The 18852-nt window shown below is 36.6% G+C and overlaps 1 pseudogene; it reads left to right on the top strand.

The window, feature by feature from the left end:
- Nucleotides 1–18256, top strand: part of LOC103599955 — a 28720-nt pseudogene extending 10464 nt beyond the window's left edge.
- The last annotated feature ends 596 nt before the right edge of the window (nucleotides 18257–18852 follow it).

The raw sequence follows: 18852 nt of genomic DNA, 5'->3' as shown, positions 1-18852 counted from the left end.
GAGCAAGCAGTTTCCCATCTCCGTGTAGCCAAATGGGGACAGAAGGTCTACCTGACAGAGGTGTTGTGAGGACTGAGTAACACACGGAGCCTGGGGAGGCTTTCCTCTCTCCTCACTGGCTTTTTAATTATTATATTTTATATTATGTACTATATATTACATGTACATGTTACAGATGAAGAAACACGTTGGCCTTTTCACTAATTGTCGGCTGAGGACTGTAACTATCGGAATTCTGATTTGATTTGATTTTGTGTGTGTGTTAGCATCACGTACAGGAGAAAATAGAAACTAACGATGCATTTCGTATTGTTCTAGTAATAGACAAAGGACGTCTGTAACTGTCTAGACTCCTACGAGACAGCTCCGGCTCTACTGCAAAGGAGCTGTGAGGATTGGGGTTTATTATTCACATTAACTCTTTCTTCCTTTGTCCAACAACTTGGGAAGCCTTTTACAACCTCACAACACTTTTTAATGTTTTTGCTTTTCATCTACTGTTGTCATTAGTTATTGACAGCCTTAACCAAGATTGAAAACTACATTTCAAGGTAGCCAAAGAGCTTCCCTAACAGACAAAGCCCTTTGAAATTAATGGTGGCTCACACCAGAATTATTTTTAAGCTTTAATATAAGCCGGAAGTTTGCTGTCACTCAATTGTTTTATTGAGGAGCAGTTATTACATTGTCAGTGCTGAGGGTTTGCAGCAGGAATTTTGATCCAAGTTTCAAGCCCGAAGTTCCTGCACTTGGTAGTCTCAGGAATTTTCTTTTATCTCTATAAAACTATTTTTTTACAGCAGTTACATGTTTGTTCACTACCATAATGTACTTTAAAAAATCCGCTTTATTGAGGTTGAATTGAGGTTTATTGAGGTAAAATAAACTACCCATATTTAAACTGTACAATCTGGGAAGATGGTGACTTAGGGGTACCCAGGACATGTTTCTCTAACATAACAAGATCGAAACAGGCCCACTGCCACCACCGTCACAGTTGCCAGAGCCATTGTCTGGTCCCAGAACCATTGACCATCATAGAGCAGCTCCCTGCAGAGCAGCATTCTGCAGGTGGCCTGTCTTGGTTATGACGGACTCCACAGATGCAGAAGTGGCTGCAGCCATTGCTGCTGCTGTGGATCAACCTGCATCTGCCACGGACACAGTGCAGATGGGCAAGGCAGCTAGCTGCAGCTGCCCACGCCATTGCTGCCACAGTGAATTAAGCCTGCAGCAGCCGGGGCTGCTGTGAATGTGAGTGAAGAAGCTGCAGGTCCCAGAACTGCTGATCTCACTGTGAATTAACCCTGCAGCAGCCAGGGCTGCTGTGAATGTGAGTGAAGCAGCTGCAGGTCCAAGAACTGCTGATCCCACCGTGAATTAATCTTGCAGCCACCAAAGCTGCTGAAGGAGTGAGCGAGGAAGCCTCAGTCCCCAGCACCACTGCTCCAGCTGCAAATTAACCCTGCAGCTGCCTGGGCTGCAGCAGATTAGAGTGAGGCAGTTGCAGCCATCACTGCTGCTGCTGTCACCACGAGGTAACTCTGTGGCCAAGTAGGACAATACCAAGGACAACACAGATGAGAGTGAGGCAGTTCTAACCACTGGCGGTGCTGAAGCCCCTATGAGGAAACCCCCCTGCTGCTGTGGACACTAAAGAGGTGTCAGAGGCTGTTGCAGCTAACAGCACCACTGCCACCCCACAAGGTATCCCTGCTTCCCCCACTACTGCTGCAGACATCACAGATGGGAGGGAGGGAGGTGCAGCCTCTGGCACCACTGCTGCCCCCACAAGGTAACCCTGCTGTCACTGCAGATACAGCAAACTCGAGGGAGGCAGTTACAGCTGCCAGTGCTGCTGCCACCCTCACAAGGTAACCCCACTACTGCTGTGGACACTGTAGAAGCAAAAGAGGCAATGACAGGCACCAGCATGGCTGCCACCTCTGCAAGTTAACCCAGCTGCTTCTGCAGTCACTGTAGCTGCACAGGGAGCTGTGGAGGTCACTACAGCCAAGCAAGCAGCTATTGCAACCACCACTGCTGCAGTCATTGCCAGACAGTCACCATCATTGTGCAAGCAGCCTGCCACCACTGCAGCCACTGCTGCCATGCAAGTAACCCACCAAAGACACCACCACAACCACTGCCACCATGAGGGTGGCCAGCTACCACAGCAGCATCCATAGCAGCCACTGCTCCTGTGCAGGTAGACAGCCAACCATTCATCTGAATTGATACAAAGAGGGCCACCAACAGAGTCAAGGGAAAGGAAGTAATAGAAGAGACAACTGATCTTCCAGATGACTAAACATCAACATAAAGATACTAAAAACATGAAAAAACTTGAAAACATGAGTCCACCAAAAGAATATAATGACTCTTAAGAGCCAGGCCCCATACAGCAGGAAACACTTGAAATGACTGAAAAGGAATTCCAAGTAAAAGTCTTAATGAAACTCAATGAGATACAAGACACAGATGACACAACAAACTGAGAAAAACTACAGGGTATGAAGGAGGAAGTCTACAAAGAGATTAATACTTTAAAAAAGAATGTAGCAGAACTCTTGGAACTGAAGGAATCATCCAGTGAAATAAAAAAAACATAAACAAGAGCTTAAACAGCAGACTCAAGCAAGCAGAAGAAAGAATTTCTGATATTGAAGACAGTCTCTTTGAAATCACCCAGGCAGACAAAAAAGAAAAGAAAAAAGAATTTTTTAAAAATAAAGATAATCTAAGAGAGACAGCAGATAACCTTAAGTGCACAAACATCCAAATCATGGGTATTCCTGAAAGGGAGGAGAAAGGAAACGACATTGAGAACATATTCAATGAAATAATAGCAGATGACTTCCCAGGCATAGGAACAGACATGGACCATCAGATTCAAGAGGCTCAAAGATCCCCAAACAGATTCAATACAGATAGGTCCTTCCCAAGACACATTGTAGTCAAACTGTCCAAAGTCAAAGACAAAGAGAGAATCCTAAAATCAGCAAGAGAAAAGCATCAAGTCACATATAAAGGAGTCCTCATCAGACTAACAGCAGACTTCTCAACAGAAACTCTACATGCCAAAAGTGAATGGGAGGATATATTCAAAATAATAAAAATAATAAAATAATAAGAAACTGCCAGCCAAGAATACTATATCCAGCAAAGATATCACTCAGAACTGAAGGAGAAATAGTGCATCTCCAAGACAAACAAAAACTATGAGAGTTCACCACCACATGACCAGCCCTATAAGAAATCCTCAAGGGAGTCCTGCATCTGGAATAAAAAAAAAAAGATAATCACTTCCATTAATACACAAGAAGGAACAAAACCTACTGACACAACAAAAATGCAAATGAGAAAGAAAGAAACTGTATCTTACCACCCCCCCCAAAACAAAAACACCAAAGAAAACAATAAAAGGGGAAGAAAGAAACATAAGACATTCAAAACATCCAAGTGAAAAATCAATAAAACACCAGAAGTAAGGCAATACTATTCAGTAATAACCATAAATGTAGACCCTATTATATGCTGTTTACAAGAGACTCACCTCACCTTTAAAGACATACACAGACTAAGAGTGAAGGGATAGAAAAAGTTATACCACACAAATAGAAATAAGAAATGAGCAGGAGTAGATATTTTTATGTCGGATAAAATAGACTTTAAACCAAAAACTATAAAAAGAGTAAAGAAGGGATCATATAATGATAAAGGAATCTATCCAGCAAGAAAAAATAACAATCATAAATATATATACACCCAACATTGGAGCACCCAGATATATAAAGCAAATAAAATATTAGACTTAAGGAAAGAGATAGACCCCAATATGAACACCCCTCTCCCAACACTGGACAGATCATCTAGGCAACAATCAACAGAGAAACACAGGATTTAAACCACACTTTAGACTGATTGGACTTAGCAGATATCTATAGAACATTTTATCCAACAACTATAAAATATACATTCCTGTCACCAGTTCATGGAATGTTCTCCAAGACAGACCTCATGCTAGGTCACAAATCAAGCATCAACAAACTTTTGAAAATTGAAATGATTTCAAGGATCTTTTCAGACCACAGCAAATTAAATCTAGGAATCAACAACAAGTGAAACTCTGGAAACTATACAAACACATGGAAATTAAACAACATGCTACTGAATGACATATAGGTCCAAGAAGAAATTAAACAGGAAATCAAAAACTTTCTCAAAACTAATGAAAAATCATACCAAAACATGTGGGATGCTGCAAAAGCCATTCTAAGAAGGAAGTTTATTGTTTTAAATGCTTACATCAAAAGAATAGAAAGATTTCAAATTAACAACTTAACACTACACCTCAAAGAATTAGAAAAACAAGAACAATCCAATCCCAAATGTAGTAGATGGAAAGAAATATCAGAGAACAACTAAATGAAATAGAACCCCCCCAAAAATATAAAATATCAATCAAACAAAAAGTTGGTTTTTTGAGAAGTTAAATAAAATAGACAAACCATTAGTCAGACTAACTAAAATCAGAAAAGACCCAAATTACAAGTTAGAGCTGAAATAAGGAACATAATAACCAATGCCACAGAAATAAAAAGAATTATTGGAAGCTATTATGAACAATTATATGCCAACAAATTTGAATACCTGGAAGCAATGGATAAAATTCTGGACACATAGAGACTACCAAGAAGAAACAGAAAATCTGAACACACTGATAACAAGCAAAGAGATTGAAGAAGTACTCAGCAGTCTCCCAATGAAGAAAACCCCAGGACAAAATGGCTTTACTGCTAAATCCTACCAAACATTTAAAGAGGAATCAATACCAGTTCTCTTTAAACTATTCCAAAAAATTGAAACTGGCCATTCTTCCAGGCTCATTCTATGAGGCCAGTATCATCCTGATGCCAAAATCAGACAGATATACCACAGAAAACAGAAAACTACAGGCCAATATCCTTGATGAACATAGACATGAAAATCTTCAACAAAATATTAGCCAACAGAATACAGCAACACATGAAAAAAATTAAATACCATGATCAAGTGGGATTCATCCAAAGCATGCAAGGATGGTTCAACCAACATATGCAAATCAATAAATGTGATACATCACATCAGCAAAACCAAGGACGCAAAACATATGAAAATCTCAATAGATGCAGAAAAAGCATTTGACAAAATTCGACTTCCCTCCATGAAAAAGACTCTCAGCAGATTAAGTACAGAAGGAAAGCATCTCAACATAATAAAAGACATATATGACAATCCCTCTGCCAATGTCATCCTGAATGAGGAAAAGTTGAAAGATTTTCCCTTGAGAATGGAAACAAGACAAGGATGTCCACTCTAGCCACTCCTATTCAACATAGTACTGGAAGTACTAGCCAGAGGAATCAGGCAAGACAAAGAAATAAAGGGCATCCAGATTGGAAAACATGAAGTCAAATTTTCCCTGTTTGCAGATGACATGATCCTGTATATGGTACAGCCTAAAACCTCTACAAGAAAACTCTGAGAGTTGATTAACAATTTAGTTGCAGGATACAAAATCAACATCCAAAAATTGGTAGTGTTTTTATACTTCAGCAACAAACAAGGAGAAAAAGCAATCAATAATGCAAGCCAATTTACAGAAGTCACACACACACGCACACACACAAAAATCCTAGGAATCAACTTAACCAAGAAGGTGAAAGATCTCTACAATGAAAACTACAAATGGCTGCTGAAAGAAATTAAAGAGGACACAAAAAAATGGCAAGACATTCCTTCTTCCTGGATTGGAAGAATTAACATTGTGAAAATGTCCATACCACCCAAAGCGCTCTACAGATTCAATACAATCCCCATCAAAATACTAGTGACATTCTTCACAGAAATAGAAAAAAAAATCATAATGTTCATATGGAAATTAAAGACCCCAAATAGCCAAAGCTATCTTGAGCAAAAAAAAAAAAAAAAAAAAAAAAAAAAAAAAAAAAAAAAAAAAAAACCACCACTACCTTACTTCCAACTATATTATGAAGCTATAGTAACAGAAACAGCATGATACTGGCATAAAAACAGACACTCAGGCCAATGGACATAATAGCGAACCCAGAAATCAACCCATGTATTTATACCCAACTGGTCTTTGACAAAGACACCAAGAACATACATTAGGGAAAAGACCGCCTCTTTAATAAATGGTGCTGGGAAAATTATGTAGAAGAATATGAATGTTATTAACAGAATATTCTTCTATATGTAGAAGAATGAAATTAGACCAATCTCTCTCACTAGATACCAAAATCACCTCAAAATGGATTAAAGGCTTAAATATAACACTTGAAACCATAAAACTCCTATAAGAAAATGCAGGGGAAACACTTCAGGAAGTAGGGCTAGGCAAAGACTTTATGAATATGAGCCCCAAAGCACAGGCACCCAAAAGAAAAATTAAAAAATGGGATTATATCAAACTACAGTGCTTCTGCACAGCAAAAGACAATTAACAGAGCAAAAAGACAACCTACAGAGTGGGAGAAAATATTTGCCAACTATACATCTGACAAAGGATTAATATCCAAACTAAACAAGGAACTCAAACAACAATAAAAAAGATTAAAAAATGGTATAAAGATATCACCATTAGGTATAAAGATATACAAATGATCAAAAGACAGTTGAAAAAATGCTGAACATCACTAAACTCAGGGAAATGCAAATCAAAACCACATTAAGCTACCATCTCACCCCAGCTAGACTGGCTACCATGAAAAAGATGGAGAACAGCAAATGCTGGTGAGGATGTGGAGAAAGGGGAGCCCTCCTGCACTGTTGGTGGGACTGTAAATTGGGTCAGCCATTATGGAAAACGGTATGGAGATTCCTTAAACAACTGCGGATAGAACTGCTGTACGATCCAGCAATTCCACGGCTGGGTACATACCCAAAGGAATGGAAATCATCATGTCAAAAGGATACCTGCACCCCCATGTTCATTGCAGCTCTATTTACAGTGGCCAAGGGTTGGAACCAACCTAAATGTCCATCACCAGATGACTGGATAAGAAAAATGTTGTATATATACACACGAATATTACTCTGCCATAAAAAAGAATGAAATATTGCCATTTGCAGCCACAAGGAGAATTTAGAAAAAATCGTATTAAGTGAAATAAACCAGGCACAGAAAGAGAAATACTGCATGTCCTCACTTACAAGTGAGAGCTAAAATAGTAAACACATAAATAAAAGAAAGAAAGGTACAATTACAATAATACATTGAACTTTCAAAAGGAGAACTGAAGTTACTAGACGTGGGAAGGGAGGGGAGGGAGGAATTGATAAAGGGCCCCCAATAGCAATGACAGTGTATATTGTTGAATATAATAATTCTGATTTGAGCATCACATATTGCACACAGGGGTTGATATTCCACTCTGCACCGCACAGATACGTACAATCAACTATGTTACAATAAAAGTTGTACAATTTGATAAGTTTTGACCCTGATCTACTTTCTCTGACAATATATTTGTTTGCATTTACTAAAATTTTTTATAAATGAAATCATATAGTACTGTGTCTTCTTGTTTGGATTCTGTCACTTGTAATTCATTCATCTGAGACTCGTTTATGTTGTACCTTGTATCAATAGTTCATTTCTTTGTATTGCTGAGTAGTATTTCATTGTATGGTTATAGCAGTTTGCTTATTCATTCGTCTGCTGTTGGATATTTTGTTTGCAGTTTTTGGCTACTGCAAATATGAATATGTGTGTGCAAGTTTTGTATGGACATTTGATTTTATTTCTCTTGAGTATATTTCTAGGCGTGAAATGGCTGGATCCCATGGTAGGTGTATGTTCAACTTTTGAGAAACCACCAAACCGTGGTTACATTCCTACTAGCAATATTACCCAACACTTGGCATTGCTAGTCTTTTTAATTTTAGCCATTATTATAGGTGTAGATCTCATTGCAGTTTTAATTTACGTTTCCGTGCTGTGACTGATATTGAGGATCTTTTCATGTGTTTATTTGCCATGTGTCCTGGGGTCCCCTGTGTTTGGAGATTCACTAGAAGGACTCATGGACTCAGCACGTAATTGTGCTCATGTCTAAGGTTTATTACAGTAACATGGTGTGGGCACACAACGAGATCATAAGGGAAAAATACAGAGGCAGAGTCTGGAGGAATTCATGTGTAGGCTTCCCATGGGGGTCACACAAGGAAGGTTTGTATCAGGTTAGGGAATCGTTTTCCAGCCAAGTTCCTGGATGCCAGCCAAGGGCCATCCTTACAAGTAGAAATTTCCAAGAATAGCAGTCTCCAACCTGCTGTGTTAATTCTGTCTTGCACACCATCCATTCATTTCTTTGGTGAAATGTCTGCTTAAATACCTCTCCTCCTCTCCTTTTCTTTTAAGACTTTATTTTTTAGACCCATTTTGAATTAATTTTTGTGAAGGGCATAAGGTTCACTGCCTAGATTCATTTTTTGCATGTGGATGTCCAGTTGTTCCCACACCATTTGTTGAAAAGACTGTCTTTGCTCCATTGTATTGCCTTTGCTTCTTTGTCAAAAATTAGTTGACTATTTATATAGGCCTATTTCTGGGCTCTCTCTTCTGTTCCATTGATCTATTTGTTTACTCTTTCTCCAATACCACCAGTCCTCCAATTTTGTTTTTCTCCTTCAATATTGTTATGGCTATTCTAGGACTTTCATGTCTCTATATAGATTATCTAGTTAGTTCATTGATATATACAAAGTAACTTGCTGGGATTTCAGCTGGGATTACATTGCATCAGTCAAGTTGGGATGAACTAAACATCCTGACAATACCAAGTCTTCCTATCCATTAACATGGTGTGTCTCTCCATCTATTTAGTTCTTTGATTTTTTTCACCAGAATTTTTTAGTTTTCCTTATATATATCTTGTACATATTTTGTTAGGTTTATACCTATGCATTTTGTTTTTGGGGGTGCTAATGTAAATAGTATTGTGTTTTTAATTTCAAATTCCACATGTTCATTGCTAGGGTATTTGAAAACCAACTGACTTTTTTTGGTTTTTAGGAGTGTTGGAAATGTTCTGTATTTTGATCATGTGGTGCAAAAATTCATCAAAATAAATACTTGATTTATTAATTTTACTCTGCATAAAATAAATTGGATTATTTTATTTTTACTTCTTTTATTTAATTTTATTTTTATTGAAGCATAACTGATTATTCATATTAGTGGGTTACAGAGTTGACTATCACTCCCACTTATGAGTGAGGACATGTATTTCTCTTTCTGCACCTGGCTTGTTTCACTTAACATAATTTTCTCCAAGCTCATTCATGTTGCTACAAATGGCAGAATTTCCTTATTTTTAATGCCTGAGTAGTATTCTATTGTGTATATATACCACATTATCCTTATCTGGTCATCCATTGATGGAGATTTAGGTTGGTTCCATAGCTTGGCTATTGTAACTAGAACTACAATAAACATGGTAGTGCAGGTATCCCCTTGACATGGTGATTTCTATTCCTTTGGGTATATACTCAGCACTGGGATTGCTGGATTGAATGGCAGTTTTATCTGTAGTTGTTTAAGGAAGCTTCATACCTTTCTCCATAATGGCTGTACTAACTTACAGTCCCACGAACAGTGCAGAAGGGTTTCCCTTTCTCCACATCCTCGCCAGCATTTGTTATTCTCTTTTTGATAATGACCAGTATAACTGGGATCAGACGATACCTTGAAGTGGTTTTGATTTGCATTTCCCTGATGATTAGTTATGTTGAACATTTTTTCATATATCTGTTGGCCATCTGTGTGTCCTCCTTTGACAGATTTCTATTCAGCTCCTTTGCCCATTTTTTAATCAGATTATTTATTTATTTATTTATTTTACTAAGTTGTTTGAGTTCCTTGTGTATTCTGGATATTAATCCCTTGCTGGATTTAGAGTTTGCAAGTATTTTCTCCCATTCGGTAGGTTGTCTTTTTACTCTGTTGATTGTTCCCTTTGCTGTGCAGAAGCTTGTAGTTTGATATAATCCCATTTGTTTATTTTTTCTTATGTTGCCTGTGCTTTTGGGGTCTTCTTCATAAACTCTTTCCCATACCTACATCCTGTAGTGTTTCCCCTGTGTTTTTTTCCAGAAGTATTATAGTTTCAAGTCTTGTTTAAGTCTTTAATCCATTTTGAGGTGATTTTGGTATATGGTGAGAAGTAAGGGTCTAGTTTCAGTGTTCTACATATGGATGTTTAGTGTTCCTAGCAGCATTTATTAAAGAGGCTGTCCTTTCCCCAATGTATGTTCTTGGTGCCTTTGTTGAAGACCAGTTGACTATAAATATGGTGGGTGGATTTCTCGGTTCTCTACTCTGTTCCGTTGGTCCATGTGTCCGTTGTTATGCCAGCATCATGTTGCTTTTGTTACTATAGCTTTGTAGTATAATTTGAAGTCAACAGTGTAACACCTCTGGCTTTATTTATTTATTTATTGCTCAAGAATGCTTTGGCTATTTGGGGCCTTTTTTTATTCCATATGAATGTTAGGATTGTTTTTTCTATTTCTCTGAAGAATGTCTTTAGTATTTGGATGGGGATTGCATTGAATCTTTAGATGATTTTTGGTAGTATGGACATTTTCACAATTTTGATTCTTCCAATCCATGAAAATGGAATGTCTTTCCATCTTTTAGTGTCCTGTTTAACTTCTTTCAGCAGTGATTTGTAATTCTTGTTGTAGCAATCTTTCGTGTCCTTGGTTAAATTTATTCCTAGGTTTTTTTTTTTTTTTTTTTTTTTGGTACTTATTGTAAAGTGGCTTGCTTTCTTGATTTCTTTTTCTGCTAGTTCATTGTTGCAGTGTAAAAATGCTACTGATTTTTGCATATCAATTTTGTATCTGCAGCATTACTGAATTTGTGTATCAGTTCTAGGTGTTTCCCTAAAGACAGGTGTTTTTCCTGTAGTCTTTAGGTATTTTTCTATAGAGGATCATGTCGTCTGTGAACAGGGACAATTTGATTTTGTCTTTACCTATTTGGATACCCTTTATTTCTTTCTCTTGTCTGATTGCTTTAGCAAGTACTTCCAATGCTATGTTAAATAGGAGTGGTGAGGATGGGTATCCTTGTCTTGTTTCTGTTCTTAAAGGAAAAGCTACCATCTTTTCCCCTTTCAACATGACAGTGGCAGTAGGTTTGTCATATTTGGCTTTTATTGTGTTGAGATTCTTTCATGAAGGGATGTTGAGTTTTGTCAAAAGCTTTTTCTGCATTTATTAAGATGATTATATGGCTTTTGTTCTTGATTTTGTTGACATGGTGTTTCACATTTATTGATTTGCATATGTTGAACCACCCTCTGAAAGAGACTATAGAGAATTGGTATAACTTATTCCTTAAATGTTTGGTCGAATTATCTGGTGAATCCATCTGGGTCTGGTGCTTCCTGTTTTGGAAGGATATGAATTCTTCATTCAATTTCTTTAATAGATATCGGACTATTCAAATGATTTCTTATTGTGTGAATTTTGACAGAGTGTGTTTTTCAAGAAATTGGTGCATTTCATCTAGGTTATCAAATTTGTGGGCATAGGTATACATATTGGCAATTTGTGTCTTCTGTCCTTTTTCCTGATCAGCCTAGTCAGGCAATTTTTGGCTTTATCGATCTTCTCAAAAAACCTGCTTTCAGTGTTGTTGTTTTTTTCCATGTTTTTCTACTTTCTATTTCATTGATTGACATTCAACTTTATTTTTTTGGTTCTTTTGCTTACTTTTGGCTTCATTTTCTCCTCTTTTTCTAGAACTTAATTTGAGGTCTTTCTTTTCTGTTTTCTTAGTGTTATAATTTCCACATAAATGCTGATTTAGAAGCATATCACGAATTTTGACAAGTTGCATTTTTATTTTTATTCATTTCAAAATATTCTAATTTTAAATATTTCTTCTTTGACCCATGTGTTATTTTGAAATGTGTTATTTAGTGTTCACATATTGAGGAATTATCCAGAGATATTTCTTTGATTAATTTAATTATTTGATTTCATTATATTTAGAGAACATACTTGGTATGACTTGAATATTTTAGTTTTGTTAAGATTTGTTTTATTGACTAGACTATGGTTTTGTTAAATTTTTGTTGTGTACATAGGAAAAATGAGTCTTCTATTTTTTTGGTGTGTAGTGTTCTATAACTATTGATTAGCTCAAGTCAGTTGATAGTGTTGTTCAAATCTTCTATATCTTTAGTAACTTTTTGCCATCTTGTCCTATCAATTAGTGAGTGGGGGATGTTGAAATCCCCAATTGTAATTGTGGATTTGTGTTCACCTTGAAGTTCTATTCTTTTTTGCTTCATATATTTTGAAAGTCTCTTATTAGGTACATAAACATTTAAGATTATTTTCTCTTGATAAATTGACCTCTCTGTCATTATAAAATGATTTTTTTTTATTCCTGTTAATAATCTTTACTCTCAAATCTATGTTGTCTGATACTAATATTGCCACTCCAGGTTTCTTTTGATTAGTGTTATTATGGTGTATCTTTTTCTTTTTTTGACACATATGTGTCTATACATTTAAAGTGTGTTTCTTCTAAGGAGAATGTAGTTTGTTCTTGTGTCTTTGATGCATTCTGAAACCCTCTGCCTATTAACTGGGATGTTTAAACCATTGATGTAGTGCGTTTACTGAAATGGCTAGGTTTAAACACATCACCTTACCATTTACTTTCTGTTTTTTCATCTCTTCTTTTTTGCTTATTCCTCTTTTTTTTTTTTTTTTTTTTTTTTTTTCCCTTTTTGGTTTTGGGGGGGTTTTTTTTTTCCCTTTTTTTTTTTTTTTTTTTTTTTTTTTTTTACCATCTTTGGATTACGGGAGTAGTTTTTATTCCAATTTCTCTTCTTTGTTTTTTATTTATTTTAGTACTTTGTAGTAGGCATCTTTAATTTATTACATTATACCTCCAACTTATATTATACTACTTCACACATAGTATAAGAACCTTGCAATTACCATACTATAATTACATTTCTCTCTTCCCAATCTTTTGCTATTGTGGTCATACATTTTAATTTTACAAATGTTATAAATCTCATGCTACATTGTTATTAATTTTGTTTAAATAGTCAATTATCTTTTATAAAGCATTAAATAGCAAGAAAAATATTTTATATATACTCATGTCATACCATTTCTCTTCAGACTCATATATCCATTTTGTATAATTTTCCTTATGTCTAAAGACTCCCTTTACCATACCTTATAGTGTAGATCTGCTGGTAATAGACATTTTTCCAGTCTGTTTGTCTGATAAAAATCTTTATTTTATATTTATCTTTTTCTCCCTTTAAATTAAAAATAAATTTTTACTGAATTCTAGGTTAACTTTTTTTCCTTTTGCTACTTTAAAGATGTTGTTCCACTGGCTTCTCACTTGCATTGTTTCCATGAAAAACCTGCTGTCATCCTTACCTTTGTTCCTCTATATGTAACATATTTCCCCCTGTTTGGCTTTTTTCTAGGATTTTCTTATCAGTTGTTCTGATAAATTTGATTACAATGTGTCTTGGCATAGTTTTCTTTTTATTTGTACTAGGTTTATGGTTTTTTTCTCAACTACCTACCTTCAGTGCCCCTTATTCATTTATTTTCCTTTTTCCTTTCCAATTTTTTTTTTTTTTTTTTTTTTTTTTTTTCCGTGTCCGGCAACGGATCGCAACCCGCAGTGTTGCCCCCACACCGGTCCGGGACCGGCAACGGGATCGCAACCCTCGGCGTTGCCCCCACGCCTCGCTCAGCCAGTGAGCGGGAACCAGTCTGTATGTGGGATCCGAACCCTCGGGCGGGAGCGCCGCCGCGCTTCCCAAGCGGCGCACTATCCAGGGCGCCACCGGGCCGGCCCCTTCCTTTCCAATTTTAATTGGATCATTTGCTTGCCAGGAGAGTGTTGGGAAATTGAGGTGCTAATTCAATTGGCAACCACTCAGGGTGGGGAGGCTGGTGAAATGGGCCTACTCAGGACCCCTTCTTATATATGGGTTTATAGTTCTATCAAATTGGAAAAATTTGGACCATTATTTCTTCAAATATTTTTCCTGTCTCCTCCTCCAGAAATTCCAATTAGACACATATTAGACCATATTTTTCACAAGATTTTTTCCTCTCTGTGTGTGTCAGTTTGGGTCATTCTTATTACTATGTCTTCAAGTTCAAAAATAATTCTATTACAGTGTGTAATCTTTTATTAATCCCATCCAGTATATTATTTAAAAGAATCTCAAACATTATGTTTTTATATCCAGAAGTTTAATATGAACCATTTTAATTTCTTCTATATCTCTACTTTTGGAACATATCAAATACAGTTTAAATAACTTTTCATAAACTTGTCTGTTAATTCTACCATATTTATCATTTCTGTGTCAATTTTTATTAACTGATTTATCTTCTAATTTGGTGTCATATATTTCTTTTTTGAATGTCTTATAATTTTTGATTGAATGCCAGATGTTTTTAATTTTGCCTTGCTGGGTGTCGGAGTTTTTACAGCTTTTTATTTTGAGATGATTGTAGATTGCCTGCCAAAAACTGTAATTGTAAGAAATAATACAGAGAGATCTTATATACCTTTCACCCAGTTTCCCCCAGTGGTAACATTTTGTATAGTTACACTATCACAACCAGGAATTTGACATTGATATAATCCATCAACCTTATTCAGATTTCAGATCACATGCACTCGTTTGTCTGTGTAGCATTGTGTGTGTGTGTGAATTTTGTTTTGTGCAATTTTTTTAAAAATTGTGGTAAAATATACATAACATAAAGCTTGCCATCTTAACTATCTTAAGAGTACAGTTTAATAGTGTTGGGTACATTCATGTTATTGTGCAACTTATCTGTTTTATGCATTCCATCGCACTTGTAGATCATGTGACCATCCACCATTAGGTGCTGGATAATTTTGTGTTCTTATAAGTTATTTTGAACTTTGTTTTAGGATACTTTTAAGTTACTTGGAAACAGAATCATTTATATTTTATTTTAAATTTGCTTGGTGAGTCAGGACCAGTGTCCAATTAGTGCAAAATATTTTGCACTTCTAAATCAAGATTTTTGCTCCTGAGTTTTCTATGCAATAACTCATAATTCATGACTTTTTCCAGTCTGGCTGATGGATATAGGCACTATATCTATCCCTGTGTGAACCCTGGAAACTGCTACCTCTAATTCTTTCTGGTAGTTCTTTCTCTGGATTCTGGCACTTTCCTCATATGCATTAATCAGTACTCAGATGAATACCTGAGGGGCTCTGCCAATCTCTGAAGTCTTCTCTCTATGCACAGTTTCTTCTCCTAGGAACTCTACCTTGTGAATTCTACTGTTCTGGCCTTCCTGGGATCCCAGCTTTATCTGCTCAACTGAAATTGTTCCCTGGACTCCACCTGCATTTGCTCTCCCTGTACCTTGGCCTGGAAACTCTCTCAAGACAATAAGCTAGAGCAATTGTTGGGCTTACCTCATTTGTTTCCCATCTCTCAGGGATCACTACCGTTGGTTTCCTGATGCTTGGTATCTGAAAACCATTGTTTCATATTTTTATCTGAAAATACAGGTCCTGTCCCTAACCCTCTAGCTTCTACATTCATATCTGTTCTCTCTTTGCCACATATCAACTTGGTCATAGAACTCAGAAACTTTGGGTTTACCAAAAGAATCCATTCTATAAAGGCCTTGGTGAACAATGTAGCCTGTACCAAAATTGTTGTATGAGAGCTGATGGGAGGGTGTTTATATCTCAGTGTCCCATTTCCAATAGCAAAGAATTTAAAGTCCATATTTGACATTTTGGAAGCATGCTTTCTCCGTCATGCTTAGCCCTACTTTTTCTTCTTTCCTCTCCTGCATAAAGGCAGAGGGAATCAGGATGCTACAGCTTGTACCCCTCCACCTGCATATCCATGCTTAGCCTGACAAATGGTGCTCAGTAAATATAACCCATCCTCCTTAGAGGCCATGGTAGGCATTATTTGATACTCTGTCAGCCATTGATGTCTAATATCTCCCAGCTTCAGCCCTCCCCCCACCATAGAAAGTGTCATTATCAAGGTATTTCTTCCAGTCATGTACAGGTCTCTGCATAGTAGTAAACTGGTGAATAAAATATTCACCATTTTGTTACATATTTATAATGGTATATTTTCTATTTGATAGAAGTTTTATCTTAACATGCAAGGAAACAAAATAGGGTTTTTGTTTTTTCCCATCTTAGAACAGTACAGGAATGTACTGTGAATTATTAAACTTTACCTGAAATATGTAGCAAGTGAAGTTTTCCTCTCTACACTTCGTTTTTATTGGTCGTGTTTCTTATCTCGGAGTGTCTGTTGAACAGAGCCTCACGTGGGTTGGGACTAACTGCCTAACTGCTTCTTCAGGGTTAGAAAGCTGGATTGCATTTAAATCCTTTAGGATGTGACACTTAAGTCTTTTCATTTTTTCTGGCAGGTGTGGTTTTTAGTAGGTTTTATTGATTGATAAATTTGAGGATATGTAAAATTGGTGTCTTTCTTTCATTACTCTCTCTGTTTTGTGGTCTTCAATATTTTTTATTTGCAGAGATTAGACACTTTTCTTAAAAGTGACTAGACCAGTGTATACTTTAAAGGTTATTTCTGAACTCATTCTGAAATTATGTTTTCACTGTGGCCACTCAAACGCCTTCACTTCTATTAGATATAACGATAAAATTATCAAGCAGTATTTAGAATTCTGACCAGAAGCCTTATATAAGATGTTAATCACAGGGAATTTTTTTTCCCCATAGGATACAGTGATTTATGAGAGACTTTCAAAAGATTCTCTGTTTGTGGAGGAGACATTAACCCATCTGGAATATTTTGCCACAGAAGGGAAGTGAAAATTGTTTAGAATCCACTTCTCTTTGGAAATGCTGTTCTCAAATGCTCAAATTATAACCTGAATGCCTGTCACTGATACTTGTTTGGGCACGTAGGTGGGCAAGGGAAGGTCATTTGTATGTGTGACTTTGTAGTGACTTCTGTTTGCTTAAAGGTAGATGGTTTCCCAAACAAGCCCTGTCGAGACATTATGATTATTTTCCCTTTTTTCCTCTCTCCAGCAGTTTTGTGCTCATGAGAAAACAGTAAAATGTGTTTTTACTGTGTGTTTCAGTGTCTTCTATCATTATCTACTTCTGTTTGCTAAGTGTTACCCTTTTGCTAGTTGCACCAACCACTTCACCCAAAGTTGGAGAAAAACACTTGCTATTCCATTATGTATTGTGCATTTTGAATTAAATTATTTTATATATGTAACTCAGGAAGCTGACATAGTTGATATTTTTCTGTCATTCTCTTGTTATCCTTCTGATTTTGACTTAGCATTTATCTCTTAAGGAAATATAATTTTCTTCTTAAGGAACAAAATACTGGAACACAATATAGTTAAAATATTTTTAAACAAGTCCTTACAAAATATAATTTAAATTAATTTTATATTGTTTTAGAGATCATTTGGCTAGTAACTAAAAATCCGAACCCTCATTCATTCAACACATAGTTACTGAGAATCTATTAAGTGCCACACACTGTTCTAATCCTCTAGGACGGTAGTGAATAAAACATAGAAGGCTCAAGCCCTGAAGGAATTTATCAGCAAATCGCTAATGTTAGGTGGTACCAAGTGCTATGAAGAAAAGCAAAGCAGGGTAAGGTGACCACAGAGGGATGTGGTATTCTCTCCATAGGGTGATTTAGGCAGAGACTTAAGGAAGTAAGGGAGAACTGTATGGTTTTCCAGGGGAAATCATTTCATGTCAAAGGGAGAGAAAGTGCAAGATTCTGGAAGCAAGAAGACCAGCAGGAATGCCACAGTGAGACCGAGGAGCAGGGAAGAGATGGCGAGGGAGCCAGGGGCAGTCTAGGTAGGCCACGTGATGGACTTCACATTTGCGTGACTTGGATTTTATTTCCAGATGTTCCACTTCTCTGTGGTAAGTGGTCACCTGCCAACCTATGTTACGCTCTTTCTTGAAGGTTTGCGAGCTCTCTGTGTTGCGTGTACAGATTTAACTGAGAGAGAATATCAGCAGCGGTTGGAAGAGTATGCAAAAGTCAGAGCAGTTTTACAAGACAGAATTCAAAGGATGGAAGAATGCTCCGATAGTCCTGAACAGGTCACAGCCAGAAGTGCTCTATATGCCGAGATAGATGTGTGAAGGAAATCCACTTGTGAATGTTTTCAGATCTTGATGAAAATTTTAAAACAGTGAAATTTAGAGTTTTTTCTTGAAAAGTATGAAAGTATCATGCTGAAAATTTATAAAATCTTTACAAAATATTTCTCCCTCTTCTGAATTGCATCCTAATCATTTCAATCTTATAATACTTTTTATAACTTTTTCCCATTTCTAAAGGAATATGTGTTTATCATAGAAAAAGAAAGCAGAATAATAAGTAATTACCTGTAATGTTGGGCTAATAACTGATTAAGTTCTGATGTATAAGCTTCCAGTCTCCTCTCTTTCTTTATATATGTGTGGAGTACATGTAGTATTCCATCGTATATACTTCACACACACACACACGCACACGCACACACACGCACACGCGCACACACACGCACACGCACACACATGCACACACACACAGATTATTTCCATGAAGATTAGCACATGCTGTGCATATTGCTTGAATCATAAATTTTTCACTTAACACTTTAGGAATATTTTTCCATATCACTGAATATTCCTATATGTTATCTTTGATTACTCCAGGGTATTTCATTGTGTGGATGAATACACTTTTATTGTGG

The sequence above is a fragment of the Galeopterus variegatus genome, unplaced genomic scaffold (genome assembly GCF_000696425.1).
Source record: "Galeopterus variegatus unplaced genomic scaffold, G_variegatus-3.0.2 Scaffold3160, whole genome shotgun sequence".
Classification (NCBI taxonomy): Eukaryota; Metazoa; Chordata; class Mammalia; order Dermoptera; family Cynocephalidae; genus Galeopterus; species Galeopterus variegatus.
Note: the sequence above shows the minus strand (reverse complement) of the source record. Positions and strands in the feature narration are given on the sequence as shown.